The 9,398-nt window shown below is 37.7% G+C and overlaps 1 non-coding gene across 1 annotated transcript; it reads right to left on the reverse strand.

Moving 5' to 3' along the window:
- Positions 1 to 2,609: 2,609 nt before the first annotated feature.
- Positions 2,610 to 2,716, reverse strand: LOC127098704 (small nucleolar RNA R71). Its single transcript, XR_007793407.1, has one exon. It is a non-coding gene; the product is annotated as a small nucleolar RNA R71 (small nucleolar RNA).
- Positions 2,717 to 9,398: the final 6,682 nt, after the last annotated feature.

Below are 9,398 nucleotides of genomic sequence, written 5' to 3' on the forward strand. Positions count from 1 at the left end.
AATGAAAACGGGTGAAATAAGAGTAAAAGAACTAGGCTGAGCTATAATAGCATGACTCGAACTGGTTTGCATAAGGTGGGGTTATCTAGTGTTGTTACGGTAGTTTTTGATGTTAAGATTAAACTCAGGTTATTTCTAAACGAGATTTACTTGCAACCTATTACGAATTGATGTGTGTTTGAAAATTTCATCTGGCTAATATTTTAAATCGATTTCTACATTGTTTCTTGCTTGGGGACAAGCCAAAGTCTAAGTGTGGGGGAGTTTGATAACATGAAACTATATCACATTTTTAGACTTGATTTAATTAAATTATATCGTTATTTGATTCAATTTATTTTATATTATTCGATATTACTCGGTATTTTCTTATTATTTATTTCAGGTATCATTATTTAACGCACATGTGAAAAAGAAAGAAAAGGGGTGCAAAAAAGAAGATTTCCTAGGAAAAGCAGCAAGCTGAAGCACCAAAGCCCAACCCACGTTTGGAACAAAGAAACTTGTTGTCACGACCGCCACAAGCACGTGCTGAGCGCCACGTCCTAAGACCTAGTGTTACGACCGTAACACATAGTGTGACGGACGTCACACATTCCATCCTATATTTTAGGCTTTACGTGCGTAACGGAGTAGACGGTTTTCCCTAAATTTTCTCCTGCACTCGTAGACGTTTTGAATGACACTGAAGACCCATTCTAGGAGACGGTTATTTTGGGAGGTGAATATAAATAAACCTCACAAAATCCAATTGAAGCTCTCTCTTGGCCGTACAATTTTTCCAGCATTATTTTTCCAAGCATTCTAAATTTTCAAGCAATTTATTTTCTTTTCTTTTCTAGTTTAATTTCCGAAGCATACAATTTATTTTCTCACGATAGTTTCTACACCGGAAATTATTGTGTAATTTTTACTGGATCTAACCTTACGTTAGATCATAGTATTTTATTTCCTTGTTTTTACTTTCCTATCTGATTGAGAATTGTGAAAAACAAATCCAACCGACTTGTGGTGGAGTGTTCAAGCATCGAAGCTAGGAGATAAAATCCAGATTTCTAGTAATTTTCCAGGTTCATTAATTAATTAATTTATCGTCTTAATTTACATATGCTTTGTTCCGCTGTTTATATATATTGTTTGTTTGATATGACCGTATTTATGCATGATTATTGTTTATGCATGTTTATCATGTCTGGCTAATTAATTTAGATATCGGTATGTAAAGTAAGCGGAATAAAGGAATCAAAATTTAGTTGGTTTAAATTTATTTCAGAATATAGTCACTCTTTTTCTGATCTCAATTTACAAAGTTAATACCAAGGTTTTTGTACGAGAGTAAAAGACATAAAGAAGTTAAAATCAATAGAACGACGGTTTGAGCTTTTAACTGGACAATGTAAATTGAACATTAACTTTAAATCAGGGCGAGAGCAATTTTTAAGGTTAATTAAATTCTAATCATTTTCAAAAATTATTTTTAAAAGTTAAATGTGAGGACGAGAGTTAAGCATTTAAGTTTAATCATATAGTCTAAGTCAACAGAGCGAGAGTTTGAGACGAGGGCGTTTAAACGGTTAGTATTTTCTCAAAAGGAGTTTCTATAGATTATATTATTTTCAAAAGTGATTTTAGATTTAACGAAATAGTGAGAGCGTACGTTAAAATATAAAGTCATAGTCTAATTCAACAGAGCGAGAGTTTGAGGAAAAGACTTTTAATTAATAGTGTCTACTGAAAAGACTTATTTTAAAATTAAGAAAAAGACCAACGAAGATTTGATTCCCTAATTACGACGAACTACATACTGATATCCATATTATTTGATATTTTATCTAGATCCAAATTTAGTTTTACTTTTCCCCCTAATCATTAAAGTATCATCCGACTTAACTTTACGCAGTAACCCTAGAAAAATGGTAGATCGATTCATTAAGTCCCTGTGGGATCGATATCTTTTAAAACTACACGATTAGACTGTGCACTTGCAGTTAGTACCCCGATAGACTCATAAAGTCGCGATCAAGTTTTTGGTGCCGTTGCCAGGGACTTTTATTTAGTCGATTTGTATGCCACACACTCGCTCACAAGGCGAGCCGTACTACTTACGAATCAATGACGTTGAACGATATCTCCGATTATTACGACGAATTTGGGAGTATCGTGCTAGAAACAATCTTCCTCCAATCGAAATTCCTAATCTCAAAAATCCCCTTCCTTTGACGATACCAGCGATGGCCGAACCAGCTCGTGCTCTTCGAGATTACGTTGCTCCATCGTAAGATGAGCCGCATTCGAGTATTGCTCCACCCGCAATCGAAGCGAACAACTTCGAACTTAAACCTTCGCTGTTGCAGGCAGTGCAACAGAATCAATTTTCTGGAAATCCTACCGAGGATCCAAACCTTCATTTATCCGTATTTGTCCAATACGCTGACACTGTTAAAGCTAATGGTGTCACTTCAGAGGCAGTTCGACTTCGTCTCTTTCCTTTCTCGTTAAGAGATAAAGCTAGAAGATGGCTTCAGTCTCTTCCTTCCAACTCAGTCACCACATGGAATGAGTTGAAGAAAGTCTTTCTTGCCCGATATTTTCCTCCAAGCAAAACAGCTATGTTGAGAGCCCAGATAAATGGATTTAAGCAAAAAGATAACGAATCTCTTTTCGAAGCATGGGAAAGATACAAGGACATGATGAGACTTTTCCCACACCATGGTTTAGAGGACTGGTTAGTAATTCACACCTTCTACAATGGTCTCTTGTGCAACACAAGGTTAACAATAGACGCCGCCGCCGGTGGTGCGCTTATGGATAAACCTTACACCGACGCTTATCAACTTATCGAGAGCATGGCCCAAAATCATTATCAGTGGGGAAGCGACCGAACAGTGGTAGAAAAACCTCAAACGAAAGGTGGCATGTACGAGATAAGTAGCCTTGATCATGTTAATGCAAAAGTGGATGCTCTTGCCCAGAAAATTGAAAGTTTAAATGTATCACCTCCAGCCACCGTGGTTGCCGTAACTCAAAATTGCGAGGTATGTGGAATTCAAGGTCACACTCCTACAGATTGTCAACTCCTAACAGGAATTCAAACAGATCAGGTGAACTATGTTCAAGGAAATCCTTACTCGCTTACCTATAACTCAAACTGGAAGAACCATCCTAATTTTTCATATAAAAGTAACAACGCTTTATACGCACCAGGTCAAGCTCCCAGTCAAGCTCCAGTTGTACCACCTGGATATCAAAAGTCGACCCCATCTACACCTAACAATAACGTTCCTAGGAAATCCAACTTGGAAATCATGATGGAGAACTTCATAGCTTCTCAACAGCAAACCAATAAAGATTTCTTAAACCAGAATGTACACACTAGCGAACAGATTAAACAACTAGCAAGTAAAGTAGATGCCCTGGCTACCCATAACAAAATGCTTGAAACACAAATCTCGCAAGTAGCTCAACAACAAGCGCCTACTGCTGCCCCAACTGGTACATTTCCTAGACAACCACAACCTAATCCGAAAGGCCACGCTCATGCAATTATATTACGAAGTGGTACAGAGGTAGAAGGACCATCTGACCCAAGGATTGAGAACCAAAACTCTAAAAAGTCAACTGAGGAAGAAGGTAAACCTAAGGAAAAGGAAGAGTGTAATAAGGAAACCGTAGAAAAAAAAGAACCTTATGTACCTCCACCGCCTTACAAACCACATATCCCTTATCCTCAAAGGCTAATTAAAACCAAAAACGCGGGCCAATTTAAAAAATTTGTTGACCTACTGAAACAATTAAACGTCACAATTCCTTTTACAGAAGCTAATACACGAATACCCTCATATGCTAAGTTCTTATAAGAAATTTTATCTAATAAAAGGAAACTTGAAGATAACGAAACCGTTACACTCACTGCTGAGTGTAGCGCAATAATCCAAAATATGCCTCCTAAACTTAAAGATCCTGGTAGTTTTTCTATACCCTGTCATATAGGAAAATTTGTCATAGACAAAGCCTTATGCGATTTAGGAGCCGGTATCAGTGTTATGCCCTTGTCCATATGCAAGAAAATTGAAATGGGAGAATTAAGACCAACTAAAATGTCTGTGCAATTAGCAGATCGTTTCGTTAGATATCCCGTAGGAATTCTTGAAAACGTTCCCGTGCGCATAGGTCAATTCTACATTCTCACCGATTTTATAATTATGGACATAAGAGAAGATGAAGTTACCCCCATTATATTGGGAAGACCCTTTTTAGCAACTGTCGGTGCTATCATAGACGTAAAACGAGGACGACTCACTTTCGAAGTAGGAGAAGAGAAAATTTAGTTTATTCTTTCCCAATTTTTGAAAGCACCTGCAATAGAAGACACACGTTACTTCATGGATGTCATCGATGAATGCATAAAAGAAACAGAATTCGAAAATGACGATTTGTCCGACTATCGTGTAGAAGACAAACTGAACCAATGTTTAGCAATGACATCAGATCCTACGCAATGCCTTAAGAAACCAACCCTCGACCTGAAAACACTTCCCAAAAATCTGAGATATGAATTCCTAGACTTAGAACTTGAACGACCAGTAATAGTCAGTGAAGACCTAGGAAAACTTGAAACTGAAAAACTCCTACATATCTTAAGAAAATATCCAACCGCATTAGGATACAACATCACCGATCTTAAAGGGATAAGTCCTTCTATTTGTATGCACCGCATCATGCTAGAAGAAGACTGTAAGACTTCTAGGGAACATCAGAGGAGACTAAACCCGATCATGAATGAGGTAGTGAAGAAGGAAGTAACGAAGTTACTAGAGGCAGGTATCATATATCCTATATCCGATAGCAAATGGGTTAGTCCTGTACACGTAGTACCAAAGAAAGGAGGTATAATAGTGATCGAAAATGAAAAAGGAGAAACTATAACCAAACGAATTGAATCGGGATGGAGAATGTGCATTGATTATAGAAAGCTAAACAAAGCAACCCGAAAAGATCATTTTCCTTTACCATTCATAGACCAGATGTTAGAACAACTAGCCAAGCACTCTCATTTCTGCTATCTGGACGGTTACTCAGGTTTCTTTTAAATACCAATTCATCCTGATGACCAAGAAAAGACAACGTTCACATGTCCTTTTGGTACCTTCGCTTATCGACGAATGCCGTTTGGCTTGTGCAATGCTCCTGCAACTTTCCAAAGGTGCATGATGGCAATATTCGCCGATTTTCTCGAAAACATCATGGAAGTATTTATGGATGACTTTTCCGTATGCGGGCAAAGTTTCGTAGAATGTCTTGAAAACCTAGAAAGAGTTCTAGAACGATGTGTAAAAGTAAACCTAGTACTTAATTGGGAAAAATGTCACTTTATGGTACAAGAAGGAATTGTTTTAGGACACATCATATCAAATAGAGGAATTGAAGTAGAAAAAGCCAAAATAGAAGTAATCGAAAACCTTTAACCCCCGAAAACTGTGAGGGAAATACGAAGCTTCTTAGGACATGCCGATTTTTACCGACGATTCATTAAAGATTTCTCTAAAATAACTAAACCTTTAATCGAATTATTAATGAAAGACGCTGAATTCATCTTCGACAATAAATGTTTAGAAGCATTTCAAACACTTAAACAAGCATTGATCTCCGCGCCCATAATGCAGACCTCGGATTGGAATGAACCTTCCGAAATAATGTGTGACGCAAGTGACTACGCCGTAGGCGCTGTTTTAGGACAACGAAAGGATAAAAAACTTCACGTCATATATTATGCGAGTAGAACTCTAGATGAAGCGCAAATGAATTACGCCACGACCGAGAAAGAACTTTTAGCAGTAGTGTTTGCACTAGATAAATTTCGTTCCTACTTGGTCGGAGCTAAAACAATCGTTTACACTGATCACACTGCCATTAAGTACCTCTTAACAAAAAAAGACGCTAAACCTAGACTCCTAAGGTGGATCTTGTTACTACAAGAATTTGATTTGGAAATCAAAGATAAAAAAGGAATTGAAAACGTAGTAGCAGATCACCTCTCTAGACTCAAAAACCTGGAACCGGAAAGAACATCGATCAACGATGATTTCTCGTACGATAAACTTATAGCTAATTTGGAAGAAAATAGAGCTGACAAACAGGTAGAGACCACCTTGGTTGTATGCGTTACACCATGGTACGCCGATTTTGTCAATTATTTAGCCACCGGAGTGGTTCCACTTGATTTATCCTACCAACAAAAGAAACGATTCTTCCATGACATAAAACATTACTACTAGGATGACCCTTTACTTTTCAAAAGACGATCCGATGGTATTTTCCGTCGCTGTATACCTGAAGAAGAGGTAGAAAGTATAATCCAACATTGTCATTCCGCTCCTTATGGTTGACATGCAAGTACATCCAAAACCTGCTCTAAAATCCTACAAGCCGGTCTCTATTGGCCAAACATATGGAAGGATGTACATACCGCTGTCAAGAAATGCGATAGGTGTCAACGCACAGGAAACATATCTAGACGTGACGAAATGCCACAAAAAGGCATTTTGGAAGTAGAAATTTTCGATGTGTGGGGAATAGATTTCATGGGACCTTTTCCACCTTCTTTTGGTAACAAGTACATACTCGTAGCGGTTGACTACGTATCAAAATGGATTGAGGCTATAGCTTCTCCAACAAACGACACACGAGTAGTAATTAAACTCTTTAAGAATATAATCTTTCCAAGATTTGGTGTCCCAAGAATAGTCATCAGTGACGGTGGATCTCATTTCATATCTAAGATACTCGAAAAATTATTGTTTAAGTATAGTGTAAAACATCGAGTAGCAACACCTTACCATCCTCAAACTAGTGGACAAGTGGAAGTGTCTAATAGAGAAATTAAACAGATATTGGAAAAAACTGTCGCTACATCGAGGAAAGACTGGTCATCAAAATTAACCGAAGCTTTATGGGCATATCGAACCGCTTACAAAACTCCCATAGGAACAACCCCATTTAAGCTTATTTATGGTAAATCGTGTCACCTCCCAGTGGAGTTAGAACATAAGGCCTATTGGGCTATTAAAAATTTAAATTTAAACTATAAGGCCGCCGGTGAAAAGCGAATTCTAGATATAAACGAATTAGAGGAACTTAGACAAGACGCATACGAAAATGCCAAAATCTACAAGGAAAGAACGAAAAAATGGCATGATAAACGTATATCAAGGAAAACTTTCAAACAAGGCGATGTAGTCCTATAGTTTAACTCTAGACTTAAGTTATTCCAAGGAAAACTACGCTCTAGGTGGTCGGGCCCTTTCAAAGTCACTAATGTCTTTTCTAGTGGGGCTGTAGAAATTAAAGGAAAATCTATTGAATCATTTATCGTAAACGGGCAGCATATAAAACATCATCATTATGCTGAAAACAATGAAGACTCGCAAGTCCTGCACTTAGACGTATTGTCTCCAAAATTAATAGATTAACATTTAATAGTTTTATGCCGAGCTTGCGACTTTAAACAAAGCGCTTCGTGGGAGACAACCCACAAATTTTTATTTTTCTTTGATTATTCTTTTGATTTTATTCAGTTTGCATTCTTCATTTTCTTTATTTTATTAAATTTTTCTTTTCTTCTTTCGGCATCTGGCAAAATCCTGACTAAAATTCTTGTTTTTCTTTTCTTTAGTTAACACTGACCTGATGGCACATATTGATCACATGGGTATTAATTTCCGAGGGAGATCTCAGAGACAAAAATTTGAAGAACTTGCTGAGAGAGAGATGCACCCAAATTTTTATGTTGATGATTGTGCAATGACCGTACTTGGGCTAAGAGATAGTGTCCTATATCTGCTAAATCAATTAGGGTAGGAAACCACTCCTACTCGGAGACAATTTGTTACTTATCGGAGGCTAACTCTAGAATTCCTTAGCTCCCTGATTTATTTACCGAACCATGGAAAAGGAATAAACCGAGGTTTCATTCAATTCAGGACGTTCAATATGGAGTATCAATATAACATTAGAGAATTTACTAGCCTCTTAGGGTTCCCTACTTCTTTTGACACATTCACCATGAGCCAAGAGGACCTCTTTGAATATCGAGAGCTTGAGCATTTTTGGGGAAGTTTGACGGGAAACGACGAACCTGAGGAACATGAGTTTCTTTCTGGAAACATACATAACCCAACTTTTCGTTATTTCCACAAGATCCTAGCACACACTCTTTTTGGGAAAAGTTCAAACATTACCACAGTATCACGTGATGAACTTTTCATAATATTTTGTGCTTCCCAGAATCGTCCAGTGAATGGTGCCACTTATATGTTGGCGAGTTTTGACCTCCTTATTCAAGATGATCGTGCACCGATTCAAATAGGAGGATTGATAACTATGATTGCTAATGCTATTGGATTGCGCCAACCCATGATTGATTTGAACCCTTTTTGTGGTATTCAGCCTATGAATATACTTTTCCTTTTCAACACTATGTTTATAGGAAACCTTGGACCTGAAGAGTTTGAACTATTAATTAACAACCAAGCTTTTTACCTATTCATCATGCCTAGCCCGATGACTAGTGTCCATAACCGAATAATTGGCTCCACAACCTGGATGGAATGCCTTCTACTATTAGATCTGTTGAAACCATCCAAGATTATGAGATTCTTGACAACCAGATTCCTAATGCTGAGTCTGATCCGCAGACACCAACTGGTTACCATGATGCTGCCTCTCCATCTTAATAGCACCATCTTAATACGAGAAGTTTACACGAGAAGTCGGCACCATCTTAATAGCAAACTACGTGGAGATCCGATGAATACAAGTGAATGATTCCCAAAACAAGATATTAAAAATCAGGAAATGCACTAATTAAGTTAGGTGATCCTTACCCGATCATTTAATCCAAAGGTTGCGGACCCTACAAAAACATAGTATGAACGATCCATTATGAGTTGGTTCAGCGGTTTCTGGTGCTGAATTTGGTAGGGCGGACTACGGTCCGATCCCCCGCAATTTGCAATAGACTAAATAAAGAAGTTATCCAACTTATGTACCAGAACTTCTAACTAAAAGGGGATCAGAATCGCTAACCGGTTACTCCACTATGTGCGCGAAAAGGTAAAGGGCTTAATGTGATTTCGCTCAAACGAAAACGGGTGAAATAAGAGTAAAAGAACTAGGCTGAGCTATAATAGCATGACTCGAACTGGTTTGCATAAGGTGGGGTTATCTAGTGTTGTTACGGTAGTTTTTGATGTTAAGATTAAACTCAGGTTATTTCTAAACGAGATTTACTTGCAACCTATTACGAATTGATGTGTGTTTGGAAATTTCATCTGGCTAATATTTTAAATCGATTTCTACATTGTTTCTTGCTTGGGGACAAGCAAAAGTCTAAGTGTGGG

Source organism: Lathyrus oleraceus, chromosome 6, assembly GCF_024323335.1.
Source record: "Lathyrus oleraceus cultivar Zhongwan6 chromosome 6, CAAS_Psat_ZW6_1.0, whole genome shotgun sequence".
NCBI classification, from domain to species: Eukaryota; Viridiplantae; Streptophyta; class Magnoliopsida; order Fabales; family Fabaceae; genus Lathyrus; species Lathyrus oleraceus.